Raw genomic sequence first — 17986 nt, 5'->3', positions numbered from 1 at the left:
GGTAGTGCATGAAAGTTATTGATGATAGAGGTTTGGAGGATATGAGAAAGATGCTTTTATGGTTGTTTGTTTAAAAGTACGTATATTGTTATGAAAATAGGCTTGAATGTCATGCTTATATATGGATGATTGCAATACATGTCAGTGAATATCTAGTAAGGGTTAAATATAGTTGTTGAAGTGGTAATAGGAATTATTCATGAGATGAGAAGTTGTGAAAGTACAAAGTGTATTGAAATTATTATTCGGACTAGTGTTAAGTAGCCTCAAGTAAAGTGCAACTTTGAAGTGGAATATATGGGTGAGTATAAGTTTTTAGTATAATTTAGTCCATCTAGCTAGCAGTTCAGTTTAGTAGTCAGACAAACAAGTTCTTATGGTTTTCGATCTTCCGATCTAGTCTTACTATCTGAATTTTCATGAATGTGGCCATACTAAGAGATAGTTTGTTCGCATCTATATAAATTATGAATCTAGTTCAGTTCATGAATCAGTTTCAGATTCCAGATATTCAGTCATAATTTAGTTTGCAAGAGTAGCATGAATCATCTTAGTCTTTTCTTAGTATTTCAGCCAAGTCAGTATCATTTGGGAAAAGGATGATCCCAAGGGGGAGATGTTGTAATACCCCGAGTTTTTATGTCCTAAACCTCTCATCTTTTCTTCATGAAACCAGATCCATCTTGAGGTAATTGTTACTTATTATATGACTCTCTTATTTCTATCTCAGCCTTATAACCATTCCCATTGCATGTACGCTAGAAATCAATTCAGTTCAGGATATTCAGTTCATGTATCATGTTTCAGACTAAGTTATGCAATCATGTTCCAAGTCATACATGTTTAGCACATGATCTCAGTCTCAGTACAATACTCTCAGTCCATCCATTCTCATTTGAGGATGAATGTTCCCAAGGAGGAGATATTGTAATCCTCCGTACTATTCTTAGCTCGATTTAGCTTTTACTTGCATACTTAAGGGGATTAAAGCCTGAAAAATTTACTAAGTGTTGGGGACTTAGTAATTTTAAGGCCTCTTAACTTCAAAGATTTTTAGATTAGACTTACTGACCTAGAGATTTTGGGTTTTGAGTTAATTCATGTTTAGGGATGTAAGAAGCATGTCTCAGGGAAATATTAGATTTTTTAGATGAGGATTGGGTCATATTTGGATCTCGATTCGAGCAGCTCATCGCGATAGTGCTACGTCGTGGTACTAATGGCAATGACACTCTTATCGTATCGTGGTAGAGGTGGGGGTATTGTGTCCAGTTCTTGATTTATAATTTGAATGCATGTCTCATAATATTTATCCTAGTGTCTGAAGTGATTATGAGGTGAAAAATGTTCATAGAAATCACTTAGAACAAAGTTGAGCTAAGAGCCTTTGATTTGTCCAAAGTTTGGTATCCGATTATACATGGGTCAACTTTGAACGTGTATAACTTTTTATATACGTGGAATTTTTCAGCTCAATACACACCAAATTATAGATAATTGAATTATCTTTCCAACGATATCAATTTTGCCTTATTCTGATACCCGAGCAAATAGTTATGATTATTTTTGGCAGAACCGGTAAGCTACCATGATATAACCGCGTTGCGGTGACATAATTGCGTCCAGAATTTTTGGTTTAAATTTTTTAAGGTCAATTGGGTCTTTTCCTCCCCAAATCCAATTATTCATAACACGATTTGGGTATTAGTTAGGGCATTATTTTTCTATCTTCACCAATTTTCCTCTCAAGAAAACCCTAATCCTCCCCCAAGATCATTGCTTTCTCTTTGAGGAAACCAAGAATTCAAGTTCCCAAATCCAAGAACCTTCAAGAAAGCATCAATATTTGTGATTCTCTTTCAAGATTAAGGGTTTAAGGTATGTGGGAGTTCATCCATGGGTCCTCTTTCACCCATAGAGCCTAAAACTTTTTTTTAATTAAAGATATTAACTTTCCCTTATGTTTATGAAGTATCATGTGTTCAAGATGAATTTAAATCATGAATTCTTAAGTAATTCTACTAAATTCATGTCCAATGATGTTTCTTAAAAAGAAAGGTTATCTCATTCTTTAAGTTTCGATTCCCATGATGTATCCAATTGAATTACATGTTATAATATTGAATTATGAACTTTACCATGTTTACAAGTGAATTAATCTATTCATGCCTTGAGTTGCAAGTCTCCATGTCCTGTTCCATTGATTTTATGTTAAATCTCCAACTTATGAATTTAGTCATTCACTCATGTTGCTTTCATGTGTTTACTATATTCCCATGTTCAAGTTCATGACTTTTATGTGTTTGACGAAATGTCTGAATATTGGGTTTTGAGTAATGATCCCCTACTATGGTTTTTAAATCTTGATATGTCATCATTGTTATTTTCATTCAGTGCTAGTGGTTATGAACACCCGACACCTAGTTGTTTACATAATTTTAGCATCTTCAGAATGATTTCAGATAAACCATGAGCATTGTCATTCAGTCAGTTATTAGAATTAGTTTTTTGTTTAGTTAAGCTTAGTTCATTTCAATAATCAATGTCAGTTCAGTTGGGAGTAGGATTCCACACTGAGCGAACCCATGGATAGGGGCATTTCTTGCCAGTTTAGGGTTTGACCCTTAGTAGCAATCCCTCAATTACAAAACTACATAGCTAGCATAGGTTTGAGATGTCTTTCTGCCAGCTTAGGGTTGGCACATATCTCCTGAGTTTCCTGCCAGTATAGGGTTACTCTTTAGTACTTCAGTACACCAGTTCAGTGAATCCAAACAATCAGTATTAGTACTCATGGCACGATACTTACACCCTTCCAACTGGGGTTACAGGTTGGACCCTAATTAGCTCAGATTGAGGAATGTCGGTTAGATGATAGCTCCCACAATATCTGTGCAGTATTCAGTAGATTTTCAGTTCAAATTTTCTTGACCAAATCATACAGATTATCAGTTATCTAGTTATCAGATTTCAGTATTTCAGTTTATAGATTATTTCATAAATATGTATATGCTTGGACTTACATTCTCAGATATCAAAATTTTCATGCACTCATGCTTAGTATATTTGTGTATTCATATCCTTGAGTTATGTTGATTTCCACCCCGTAGCTTCAGATCCAGTATTCATACAGTACCCATGTTTTACTGTCTTCCAGCTTCAGTTCTACTTATATTAGAAAAGTAAAGTTTTAAGAAACTAAGTGTAGTGATTCACCAACATATCAGTTTATGTTGGTACTCATATTTTAAGATATTTAAGATTTCAATCTATTTTAGTCTCTTGGTGAGTCTACTTACACTTAGCATGCATGCTTTAAGATTTCATGTAAAAATCAGTTTTACTTATTGCATTCACCCCCGCTTACTCAGTACATCCCAGAAGTACTGATCCACATATACGTCTATGTGGCTTCATTGTTTTATAATGTTGGTAACGGTTGTAGTCTACACACCATGACCAGGTAATAGCAGTTTCCAGCCAGTAGGTGATGTGTTCTATTTTGGGGACTTCAGTCAGATGTTGTTCATGTACTTTACTTTATTACTCATATGTATTGATTAGTGATAGCTGAAGGCATGTCCCAACTATATATAGTCAGTATAGTAGAGGCTTCATAGATTTTAGGTAGATTAAGTCATGTAATTTCTGTTCTCTCTTCAATTTTATCAAATTGTAAATTATATCAGTATTATATTTTTCCTAAATTATGTCATGATTATATTTCCACACAACAGAACCAGTTATTTAATACACTATAATTCAGTTGCTTAAAAGTATGCCAGTTCATAGGTTAGCTTGGGATCACTTGTGGTTCCAAGCACCATGTTACAACTAGGGGGTAGTCTCGGGTCATGACACCAATATATATATAATCATATTGAAATATATGTATATATATATATTTATCATGTGTCGGGGTAGGGAACAAAGGTTAGCATGCACTTTAAAACATTAGCTTGGATTGTGTAGCTCAACCGTCATAACATAAGAAAGCACTAATGGGATATATGGGCCCAGCTCTCCCCTAGCTGGAAGGTCCCCAATGTGTGTGGCCGCACGAACCATAGGATATACATATGCACTATAGGGGACTCAAATCTCCCGACATATCAAGATGACACAAGCACCTAATCATGTAATATAATATAGGGGACTCAAAACTCCCAATTATATGATAATAATAAGGGGTACTAAAACCACCCGATTATGTAGACCCCTGCATCGGTAACCACAGTTTCCAATATTGGTCCCTCGAAACCTTCACTTTCATGGCTCATCTACTCAACCCTCCTTAAATCCCAATTAAATTATTTATCACATATTTTTATTCATTGAACCATGATACACATTTATCCATATATTGTTGGTATCGTCATACCAACTATACTTCCAAGGTAACATCAATATGCAAAAACACTTTCATCATTTAGGAAAATTCACAGCCTTCTTAGTCTAATTATGCGTTAACTTGGGGAATTACACAACCCCATAAGTTTCAGTTCAAAATCATTATTCTTCATTAACTTTTCACATTGTGTAACAGTTCAAGAGTATTCTTGTAACTCCCTGAAAATATGTCCCGGTGATATCACACGGTGCTTAGGACCACAAGTGATCCCAAGCTAACCCTTCTACTGGTATAACTCATAAGCAACTGAATGATATGCATAAAACAACTGAGTTTACTGTGCGGTAACATAAAAGTGCTGGAATCTGGGAAAAATATAATATCAATACAACTTTTACATTCTGATAAAGTCTGAAAGAGGGACTGAAAATACATTAGAAAATACATAACTAACTCTAACTGACATCTGTGAAGCCTCTACTATACTGACTATAGATAGCTGGGACGCGACTCCAACTTTCACTAATCAATACATATGAATAAGAAAATAAAGTACATCAATAACATCTAACTAAAGTCCCCAAAGTAGGAGGACTCATCATCTGTTGGATGGAATCCACAAATTGTCTGAATATAGTATATGTGCCATAACTGAGCTGATACCTACATTATGAGACAATTAGGTAAATAGACATATATGTGGATCAGTACTTTGAGGATGTACTTAGTATATAGGGTGAAATGTATAAGTAAATCATTATCTCATCATCATAACTTGTAAAACAATGCATGCTAAATGTAAATTACTCACATAAGCTGGAATATCTAAAATACTAAAAAGAATAATCATGAGAAACAAATCATACTTATAAATCTAGTGAGCCATAACATTTAGTTCTAAAAGATGTGCTAATACTCTATCTTTAAATCATACTGTCTAATTGTAGAAAGGACTCACTTATAAGTCGGAAATCTAAAAGCTAAAATCTGTAACTCTTATCTTTCTACAAAGCATAATCTGAGTAAAACGGTGAGTCTTTACACTTAGTTTTCTAAAAATCTGGGAAATACATTATCTTAGAGCTTAAGAATCTGAAAGCCATAACTTTCTAAACATATGCTTTTATCTTAAAGCTTTAAATAAATAGACTGTTGAAGAGTGGGGGACATCTATTGGGAGATTCTTCTAATAGACATAAACCATGTGAGCTGACATGGAGTCCAACGTATTGCTCACATTGGGGAGAGTTATTCTACCTTTTCCATTAGAATAGGACCTTAACTTAAGTAATCACTATCTTAGCCCACTATGGGCAAATCAAAAACCTATGGTGGCACATAGTTATGGGGTATGAGGCCTTGAATCATACCCAACTCGGTGCTAAATACTACTCCCATACTTATTGTTCAGAACTTTTAGGAAATCTACATTAAAATAGCATAAGGGTTTATAATGAAAACCAATTATGCTTTTCTTTGCTTTAAATCATAAACTGTATGAATCATGTGGATTCCTATCTTAGCTTGGATCAAAAGATCAACTTTCTTTATCAAAATCTGAAAACAGCTAATCATGGGATGCTTAAAACATAGTCATACTTGAAATGTCAACATACAAACTAGGGCTTAATGAATCATACTTCTATTTTATGTCAAACACCATATGGTTCATCCTTGATAATATACATATTCATAATTCAACTAAAAATCTAGAAAATATGATCATACACATTAAGTTTTTTGAAAGTAGACATATAATTCAATTCCCAAATCACTTAAAATCTCAAAATCATGCAATTAGCAACATTGGGTATAAACCCTAACTTAAATTTCATGGGAAATCACACTAAACTAAGCAATTTGTAATCTAAAGTAAGTTTTTAGGCACAAGGATGAAAGATTTTTCCTTGTTCAAAACCCCATATACTTAACTGAAGATTGGATGAAGAATCTTGAAATATTGATTCCTAATTGAGTTCTTGAAGATGAGGTCTTGACTATCTTGTCTTGGAAATCTTCAATCTGAAGCTTTCTTTGAGAATCTATGATGGAATTTGATTTCTTCGAGAAGGAATTTTTGGTTTCTAGGGTTTTGATTTTGAAGAGAATAGTGAATAGTGAGCAAGAATGCTTGGAAATATGATTAATCTTATGTTGTAGACGGATTGGGGCCTTGGGAATTGACCAAAATATCCTCTTTAAACACCTAAACAGAACTGGAAAAGCAACCAAAAATCCCAATTTGGCTAGCCACCGCGATGCGCTACAATCGCAGTGGCTCACAGGAAAAGGACGAGTGGGAATCGGGCTTTCTCTTCTATGCAAAGCTATCGTGGTGCCCTATAGTTTTGCCATTTTAGCCACTATCGCGATGCGCCACTATCACGTAGGCTTGCTGGAAATTGAAAAATGTGAAATGGGATTCCTCCAAGATGTGGTCGAATTGTGGAGTATTACTGAAATTTGACAACTGCCAATTTGCTTAGCTTCATGATGCGCTGAGAGTCCAGGTGATACACTGTCAACTTAAAAATACCATAACTACTTCACCAAGTGTCGGATATAGGCGAATTTGGTATCGATAGAAAACTTATTCAATTTCCCACACAATGAAAAGTCAAAATCTTGAAAATACTATATGAAATAAATGGTATTCATATTTGAAGAAAATTCTTGACATTCTAGGGACGAATTTAAGCTAGAAAAAGTATGGGGTATTACAATTTCAATATGCATACTTTTCTTATTCAAAACTAATTTCACAATATGGGGTTGAGGTCATTACTACTTCAAAATTCACAAGTTGGGGGAAGTCACAAGTCCCTAGTTTTTTTCACCATACCCATGCACCCTACCAATTCAAAACCATAATTAAAGCATGAACAATCATATGTAAACCATGAAAAACATTGTTTAGAAATAAACATTTAAAACCCTTAACCTATGTTTCAAAACAATCATAAATATCAAATCATCAGCACTTTAAACATATGCTTTGAACAAATTATCAATTAGGTAAGAGTAACATGCCTGAAATACCATGTTTTATGAAAAGAATTCAACCTTTGAGCCCTTGGATGACCTACTTGTTGAAAACCCTATTTATCTTTCTTGAGAGAATTTAAGAGAGTTCTGAGAGTATTTAATCACGTTATAAATGAGAAATAACCCCCTTGAGTACTTTATAAATATGGGGTTTTAATTAGGTAAGAAGAAAATTATCCAAAGTACCCTCTAACTAAAAGGTGAAATTTTATCGTCAGTGTCTACTAGTCACTATACGATTTGTAGGGATTCATTATGACTCATCACCACGAGTTGTATCCAGGATAGTATTAAGGGAATACACACTATTGCTCCTAGAACTAAACTATTATGATTCATAATGGGACCCTATGACTCATGGGTCCAGTTGTAGTTAATAAAGAAACCATTTGGGGTTAGCACTAGGCATCCTACAATTTGCACATAACAACTAATAATGATTCCTTACAACTTATAGTGAGCCACTCTAACTCAGAATAGAACTTAACCACACAAACACTACTTAGGCTACGATTTGAGTCCAATAACTTGTCAATCTCTCTATGACTCATAAGGTAATTCGTAGTTAGGACAGTGAGGATAAAATTTTGAAAATTCTCAGAGGTCTACACTGGGGTGTTTCATTCTCCCCCCTTGGGATTATTCATCCTCGAATGATGGGTCAAGTCATTCCTTAGCATGATTAAACACAATCAAACTTACCTTTAGAAATGACAAAAAATAAAGATGTTAAAAGCACATATACCTTAAGCATGATTTTCTAAAATAGAGAATAAAAACTGATACTTTGACTTCATGGCCTTCTCGGCTTCCAAGTTGCTTCCTCATAGTTTTAGTTTCCCCAAAGAAACTTTACCGAAGCCACGTCCTTCATCCAAAATTGATGGAATTTTTTATCTAAGATCTCCATCATAATTCATCATAAGAAAAGAAGTTCAAAATGCCCAACCCTTCCAAAAGAACAACCAACGAAGGATCACCCACACACTTTCTCAACGTCGAAACATGGAAGAAATGATGGATGGAGCTTAACCTAGAAGGCAATTCTAATTTATAAGAAACATAACCCACCCTCTTAAAAAAATATAGACCAACATAATAGGGACTAAGCTTCACCTTCTTCCCAAACCGCATCATGCCCTTCATAGGAGACACCATCAAGAACACCTAGTCACCACATTACCAAATCCCTTCCTCTCATATCTATGTAGGACCTTTTGTAACTTTGGGATGTCTTAAAGCTATCCCAAAGTACCTTCATCTTCAGTAATACCCCAAAGTTTCCTAACTAATTTTGCCTCAAGAATGTCAAGTATTATCTTCTAAATTGAATGATGTTTATTTCATGTGGAATTTTAAAATTTTTTACTTTATGTCATGTGGAAAATTCAATAAGATTCCCATCGATATAAAATTCACCTTAATCCGATAACTGAATAAGAAGTTATGACTATTTCAAGTTTCCGTCGTAAAACAGCGACATATTAGTCCGTGGCGCACTATGCCACTGGAGAAAATGGAAATTTTGAAATTCCAGTAGGGGTATCCGATAGTGGCGCATCGCGCTAAACTTTCAAGTTGCAAATAAAGTGGCAATGCGATGGCTTCGCATCGCGCCATCCCTCAATTTTTTTATTGTCAAATTCCAGTGACATGACGCAATAGCGCCGTGTTGCGCCAGGGGTCCAGTTCGGGAAAATTTTAGTGAAATTTTAAAATGTGTTAGGGGTTAAAGGGGTCAATTTCCCATCCCTATTTAAGCCCTTTAACACGAGATTTAGCTATTTGGAACACAAAATATACTAGTTTCTCTCAAGAACAAGCTAGAGTTCCAATTGAGGATTCAATTGCAAGAAAGTCTCTTCGTTAATCTTTGCTAAATCAAGAAATAAGGTATGCGTTGTGTTGATTTATGAATTCCTTTCATCCATAATGCTCAAGAACCCTATTTAAAATTATGAATCATGATATTTATGTTGTGGGATGGGTGTAACCACGTTTATCTTGTTCTATGGTTCCCAAGTTGGAATATTTATTTATTTTTTGTGAAACTACATTAGCAAGTAAGTGAAATCCATAAATTGAATTACTTATAATGTGTCAATTTGATAATTAGGCCTATGCCCTAAGGGTGCATGCAAGGTGTTTGATAAAATGCCTAGGAGGATAGAAATTGTGCACTATAGCTTAATTGTGATCCAAAATGACTTCCATGCTATTCTTATATATTGAAATTGTTTTTTGGATTGCTCATGAGTTAGCCATATGAAATTATGCTATGTATACATGCTATCTTATTCACGTACCAACCTATTATAATCACATGTCCATGAAATATCTTCAATTATTGTATTATGGATTGTTGATGTTAGTCATGTATTCAAGACTGTCACGCCTTGTCAGTTTCCTTCCATCAAGTCATGGGGGTACTTGTACCTAAAAAATACAGTTGTGTTCCTAGAGTCCGTGTCATGTTTTCACAATATCCTCAGTCAATCCATGATCCATAGAACTCTGTCAGTTATGTGACTCAGGAAAGCTTAGTAATGTAGTAATCTAAGTACTATTTTGTCAGTCAACAGAACATAGTTAATTCAGTCCAGTTCAATTCAGTAATCCATGATCAGTGTCTATTCAGATGGGAGTAGAAATTAGCACCGAGTGAACCCAAGGATGGGAACACACATTGCCGAATGAGGGTATGATTCTTAGAAGTCATCCTTGCATTCCAAAACTATGCAGCCAATATAAGTTGAGACATCACCACTATCAATAAGGTTTGATGAGGTGGAAAACCACTGTCAGATGAGGACCCTACCATTCTCTTTTGGGGACACTGTCAGATGAGGGTCACTCACAGCTTGTCCTTATCGGTGATGCGGTATTGACACCCTTCCAATTAGGGTTACAGATTTGACTCCAACTCAGCCATAATGGAGTATTAGGGGCATGTAGGTTAGATAACTACTTCCCACAATTTTAGTTATAGAATTAGGACTGCCAGGTATAATCAATCAGTCTCAGTATTATAACTCAAGTAGTTCTACATAATTTAAGACTATTAGATACAGTCAACTCAGAACAGTACAAAACTCAGCTAGTTCCATCAGATTTAGGACTGTGAGATATAGTCACTCATGTCATCAATTATATTAGTCATCAGAATTTAGTTATCAGTCATGTTAGTTATGAGTAAATTCATATTATCATGATCTCATATATAGTTACGACGTATGCATGCATGTATTCTCAGATTCATATTAGTCTGTTAGCCAATATTGTTCATGCATATGAACCCCATGCATTCAGCCTACCTCATATGCATACTAGTACATTCAAAGTATTGACATATTTGAATTATGGTGTCTTATACCATAGGTTCAGAAGCACGAACTCCAGAGCATTTGTAGTATTCCAGTCTCAGTAGTCAGAGTTAGCAGTGAGTCCTTATCTATCGAAGACATGGTCATTTATTTATTATCTCATTAAGTAATGTATTAGTTTGAGTTAGTTGGGGACATATCCCATTAACTCCTTATTCAGATAGTTCAGTTAGTTAGAGGCTTTCCAGACTATCATGCTAAGAAAATCATGTTATTTCAATTTTGTTTTGGCTATTTCATACCCCATTCAGATGTTATATCTTTATCAGTTATATTACAGTCTTGAACCTTATGGCCTTTTAGTTTATGTTTCCATAATTATACAGTATATTATGCAGTATATAAGTACAAATATCAGTCATGGGTTAGATTATGGTCCTTTAGAATCATGATCACCGTATAGCATTCCGTGTACCAGATTTGGGGTGTTACAAACTGGTTATCAGAGCCTAAGGTTCAATATAGTCCTAAGAATTCTGAAATTCGCATCTAGTAGAGTCTTGTACATAGGTGTGTTGCGTGCCACGTTTAAGTGTAGGAGGCTATAAGATGTTTTAGGAATAGTTTTCCTTCTTTCAGTATTCATGTCATGCCACTATGCATAATATCAAGTAAATCTCTCAGTCTAATCCATTTCTCCATTTTTTCTACAAAACATGCCTCTGAAAAAAAGAAATAGGAATTAGTCAGCCCCTCAACCCGAAGAATCTTTGGGCGAACATATTTCTCATACAAATTTTAGAGTTGTATTCACTACTCTTGCTCAGTCATTTACTACTCAGAATGAATAACCAGCTTTTGTTACAGCCAACCTAGTGGATAATTCTGCTTCAGCCAGGATTCTAGACTTCACCCAAATGAATCCTCCATCTTTTCTTGAGTCTAAGTAAGATGAGGACCCTTAGGAATTCATCGATCAGGTTTAGAAGGTTATAGATATCATGGAGTTTACTCATATTAAGAGTGATGAGCTAGATGCATACCAGTTGTAGGATATTTCCCTTACTTGGTTTAAAAGTGGAAGTCAAAAAGGACAGATGATGCAGGGCCTATTGAGTGGGAGAAGTTTGTCATCGCATTCTTAGAGAGGTTCTTTCCTTTAAAGTTGAGAGAAGCCAAGGTGTTAGAATTCGTCAACCTTAGGCAGGGAAACATGACGATGAAAGAGTATTCTCTTAAGTTTACTCAATTGGCCAGATATGCCCCTCATGTGGTTACAGACAGTAGGGCCAAGATGAGTAGGTTTATTTCTGGGGTGAATGCTAGTATGGTCAACGAGTATAAGTCTATGATATTGAATAGTGATATAAATTTAGCAAGGATTATGACTCATGCTCAGTAGATAGAGGATCAAAAGATTAAAATGAGAGAGAAGCAGAATAAGAGAGAAAAGACCAGTAGTTTAAAGTTTTCTCAACCTAAATCAAAAGAAGGAAACCGTTCTCAATTTTGTCAGAAGCTATCAGTTCCAACTCCTTCGTTAGCTAGTGCTCTAGCTCCTAAGTTCAGGGATGGTAATAAAGATAGGGCGCTAGGCTCTAAGTCTCAGGGCAGTGTCATTAATTATCGAACTAATCCTCTTTGTCAGACTTGTGGTATGAACCACAAGGATGCTTGTAGAGCAGGTATCGATATCTATTTCAGATATAGTAATCCAGGCTACAGAGTCATAGATTGTCCCCAATCAGGTTATTAGGGTCAGCCGAATCGTTCCTCAGCTCAGTCCAGTCGTCCAACTCAGCAGGGTGTCACTTCTAGTGCTACTAGTAGGCAATGCCTAAATAGACTCTATACTCTCCAGTCCTAGTAAGATCAGGAAAATTCTCTTGATGTGGTTATTGGTGCATTACAGATCTTTCATGTGCATGTTTACGCTTTGCTAGATCCAAGAGTTTTCATGTCTTTTGTCACTCCCTATATAGCAGTTGATTTCAGAATCAGTCCCAAAATTCTAGCAGAGCCTTTTTTTTGTCTCTACCCCAGTAGGTAAAACCATTATAGCCCAGCGGGTATAAAGGAACCGTCCGGTTATGATATTTCAGAAAGTCACTTCAGTAGACTTAGTCGAATTAGATATAACCGATTTTGATGTCATTCTTGGCATGGATTGGCTTCATTCCTGCTATGCCACCGTCGATTGTAGAAATATAATAGTCCAGTTCCAGTTTCCCATACTAGAGTGGAAGGGTAGTGTATCTACTTTCAGAGGTTAGCTCTTTTCCTACCTTCGAGCATGGAAAATGATACCTAAAGTATATGTCTATCATCTTGTTTGAGTTAAGGACACTAGTTCTAAAACTCCCAGTCTTGAATTAATCCTAGTAGTGAGTGAATATTCAGATGTCTTTCCTGAAGATCGTCTAGGAATTCTTGCCGAAAGGAAAATAGACTTTGGCATTGATCTTCTTTCAAATACTCAGCCTATATCTATTCTGCTATTTAGAATGGAACCATCAGAACTCAAATAACTGAAAGAACAACTGAAGGATCTCTTAATTAAGGGATTCATTAGACCTAGTGTGTCCCCGTGGGGTGCACAGTCTTATTCGTGCGCAAGAAAGACGGTTCTCTTAGAATGTACATAGACTACTCAACTCAATAAAGTCATAGTCAAGAACAAATATCTACTTCCCAGAATAGATGACTTGTTTGACCATCTTCAGGATGCCAATTATTTTTCTAAGATAGACCTCAGATCCGGTTATCATCAGCTTAGAGTCATAGAATATGACATTTTGAAAATAGCCTTCCGTACTTGGTATGGTCACTTTGAATTCCTAGTCATGTCCTTTGGTCTTACCAATGCCTTAGCAACTTTCATGGACTTGATGAACCGTGTGTTCAAGACGTACTTGGACATGTTCGTCATAGTCTTTATAAATAATATTTTGGTTTATTTTTGTAGTGAGCGTGATCATGTAGACCATCTCAGAATCATACTTCAGACTCTCAACGATTATCAGCTGTTCACCAAATTTAGTAAGTGTGAATTTTGGCTAAGGTCGGTAGCATTCCTTGGTCATATCATTTTCGGTGATGGAATTAGAGTAGATCCTCAAAAGATCAAAGTGGTAAAAAACTAGCCCATACCTGTATCTCCATCAAATATAAGGAGTTTCTTCAGTTTGGTTGCCTATTACAGGCGGTTTGTTGAGATATTTTCTTCTTTTGCATCCCCTATGTCCAGATTGACTCGGAAGAAAGACAAGTTTCAGTGGTCAGATCCTTACGAGAAGAGTTTTTAGGAGTTGAAGACTCGACTCACTTCAACCCTAGTCTTAGCTCTTCCAGATGGTCCAGATGGGTTTGTAGTGTACTATGATGCATCCAGAATAGGTTTGGGTTATGTCCTCATGCAGCATGGTAAGGTCATAGCCTACGCTTCCAGACAGCTTAAACCTAATGAGAAGAATTATGCTACTCGTGATCTTGAGTTAACAGCCATAGTATTTGCTTTAAAGATTTGAAGGCATTATCTATACGGAGTTCATATAGATGTGTTCACAGATCATAAAAGCCTTAAATATGTCTTTTCTAAAAAAGATCTCAATCTTCATCAGAGAAGGTGGTTAGAGCTCTTGAAATATTATGACATTAGTGTCCTTTATCATTTGAAAAAGGCCAATGTAGTGGCCAACGCTCTCAGCAGACTGTCTATGGATAGTTTTACTCATGTTGAGGATAGTAAGAAAAAGTTAGCTCAAGAAGTCCATCAGCTTGCTAGACTGGGCATTTGCTTAGTCGATATAGAGGAGGGTGATATATAGGTTTAGAGTAGTTCAGAATTATCTCTAGTTTCTGAGTTGAAAGAAAAGCAAGATAGAGATCCCAGTTTAGTCAAGTTGAAAGAGTCAGTTAAGGATCAGAAAGTAGAGCTTTTCTCCCAAGGAGGAGATGGTATTTTGCATTTTTAGGGTCATCTGTGTGTTCCAGCTGAAGATGACTTAAGGCAGCGAATTCTTGCAGAAACGTATGGTGCGTGCTACTCTATTCATCTAGGGGACACAAAGATATACCGCAACTTGCGGGAGATGTTTTGGTGGAGTGGGATGAGGAGGGATGTTGTAGAGTTTATGGCTAAGTGCTCTACATGCCAGCAGGTTTAGATAGAACATCAAAAGCTTAGTGGGTCCATGGAGGAGTTTAGTATTCCTACTTAGAAGTGGGAAGAAGTGAACATAGACTTTATGGCGGGTTTGCATTGAACTCGTCATCATCATGATTCAGTTTGTGTCATTGTAGATAGAATGACCAAATAAGATCATTTCCTCCCAGTTCATACCTCTTATTCAGGCAAGGATTATGCCAAACTCTACATTAGAGAGTTGGTTAGGTTGCACGATGTTCCGTTATCTATTATCTCAGATAGAGGTACCTAGTTCACCTCTCATTTCTGGAAAGCATTCCAAAAGGGTCTTGGTACCCAAATTTATCTCAGTATATGCTTTTATCCTCAAATAGATGATTAAGCAGAAAGGACCATTCAAAACCTAGAATATATGCTAAGGGCATGTGTAATTGATTTTAAGGGAAGTTAGGATGACCACTTGCCTTTGATTGAGTTTGCATACAATAATTGCTATCATTCCAGTATTCGGATGGCTCCATTCAAAGCTCTCTATGGTAGGAGTTGCAGATCTCCAATTGGTTGGTTTGAAGTTAGTGAGGCCTTAGTTATAGGGCTTGACTTAGTATCCGATGCCTTAGAGAAAGTCCAGTTGATCACAGAAAGACTTCGAATTGCTCAGAGTCGATAGAAGTCTTATGTAGATATGTGTAAAAAGGATTTCAAGTTTGAGATTAGTGACTATATCTATCTAAATATCTCTCCCATGAAAGGACTGAAGAGGTTCAACAAGAAGGGATAGCTCAGTCCCCAATATATCGGTTCCTTCAAAATTCTTAGTCGCTTCAGCAAGGTAGCTTATGATCTCAAATTTCCTTCATATCTAACCTCAGTTCATCCAGTATTCTATGTTTATTTGCTCAAGAAGTGTATAGATGACCCAGTATTTTTTGTCCCTATTCAAAGCATAGATGTTCAGAACCTCTCTTATGAGGATATTTCAGTCAAAATTCTAGACTACTAGATTCGTGGACTGAGGAACATAGAAGTCCCTCTAGAATAAGTTTTTTGGCAGAATCAGTCCATTGAGGGAGATACTTGGGAAGCAAAAATAGACATGCATACCATGTACCCTCACCTCTTCTTCACTGACTCAGATCAAGCTCAAGGTAACAGTTCTCCTTAAGCTTTTCAGTTTTCATGTCCAGATTTCAGTTATAATTTGGTATCAGCCTCATGTTTAGGATTCCATTTTTAAACTTGGTACTAAGTACCATTGCATATCAAATTATATGTTCATGCATCAGATTAGTCATGTGTTTATGCATCAGAAATACATTCTCCTTGTAAGAAGACTTAGTTATTAGAAATCTCGGTCATGTAATCAGTTCCATCATGTCTTCACATATTAGATATGTGTGATCAACTTATCATTACTCTCAGTTATGCATTCATATATCAGCTCAGTCATGAAATCATGCATTAGATATGCATGCGCTGTATGAATCTCAGAAATGTCAGTTATGTAGTCATGTTTCAGTCTTTATGTTCAGTATATACTTCGGCTTATTGTTTCTCCCCTCTTAGTCAGTCTCATTTGAGGATGAATGTTCCCAAGGGGGCGATATAGTAATACCCTAAAGTTTTCCCACTAATTTTGTCTCAAGAATGTTAAGTATTAGATTCTAAACTGAATGATGTTGATTCCATAGGGAATTTTAAAGATTTTCACTTTTTGTAATGTGGGAAATTTAATAAGCTTTCCATCAATATAAAATTCGCCTAAATTCGATAAGTAGATAAGAAGTTATAACTATTTCAAGTTTCCATCATAAAACAGCGCCATATTAGTCAGTGGCGTGCCGTACCATAGGAGAAAATGAAAATTCTCATATTCCAGTAGGGGTCCGCAATAGTGGAATGTCGTGCTAACCTTCTAGGTCGCAATTGAAGTGGCAACGCGATGGCTCCACGTTGCGCCATGCCTTAATTTCCTAGTTGTCAAATTCCAGTGACATGGTGCGATAGCGCAGCGTCGCACTAGGGAACCAATTCGGTAAGATTTCACTAGAATTAGAAGATGCGTCGAGGGTTAAAAGGGTCAATTTTCCACCCTCATTTAAGCCCTTTAGAACGAGATTCAGCTATTTGGAACCGAAAATATACTAGTTTCTCTTAATTTTCTCTCAAGAACAAGCTAGGGTTTCAATTAGAGATTTGATTTAAAGAAAGTCTCTCCATCAATCTTCGCTAAATCAAGAATTAAGGTATGCATTGTGTTGATTTATGTATTCCTTTCATCCATAAAGCTCAAGAACTCTATTTTAAATTATGAATCATGATATTTATGTTGTGGGTTGGTTGTAACTATGTTTTTCTTGTTATATGATTCCCAAGTTGGTGTGTTTATGTGTTTTTCATAAAACTACATTAGCAAGTGAGTAAAATCTATAAATTGAATTATTTATAAAGTGTCAATTTGATGATTAGGCCTATGCCCTAAGGGTGCATGCAAGGTGTTTGATAAAATGCCTAGGAGGATAGAAATTATGTACTATAGCTTAATTATGATGCAAAATGACTTCCATGCTATTCTTATGTATTGAAATTGTTTGTCGGATTGCTCATGAGTTAGCCATATGAAATTATGCTATGTATACATACTATCTGATTCACGTACCAACCTATGATAATCAAATGCCCATGAAATATCTTCAATTAATGTATTATGGATTGTTGATGTTAGTCATGTATTCTAGAATATCATGCCTTGCCAGTTTCCTTTCATCATGTCCTAGGGGAATTTGTACCCAAAAAATATAGCTGTGTGCCTAGATTCCGTGTCATGTTTTCACGATATCCTCAGTCAAGCCATAATCCATAGAACTCATTCAGTTATATGACTCAGGAAACCTCAGTAATGTAGAAATCTCAGTACTATTCAGTCAGTCAACGAAACTCAGTTAATTCATTCCAGTTAGTTCAGTAATCCATGATCAGTGTCTATTCAGATGGGAGTAGGAATTAGTACTGAGTGAACCCGAGGATAGGAACACACACTGTCAGATGAGGGTGTGATTCTTCGAAGTCATCCTTGCATTCTATAACTATGCTGCCAGCATAGGTTGAGACATCAACACT

This window comes from Capsicum annuum, chromosome 11, assembly GCF_002878395.1.
Source record: "Capsicum annuum cultivar UCD-10X-F1 chromosome 11, UCD10Xv1.1, whole genome shotgun sequence".
Lineage (NCBI taxonomy): Eukaryota > Viridiplantae > Streptophyta > Magnoliopsida > Solanales > Solanaceae > Capsicum > Capsicum annuum.
Note: the sequence above shows the minus strand (reverse complement) of the source record.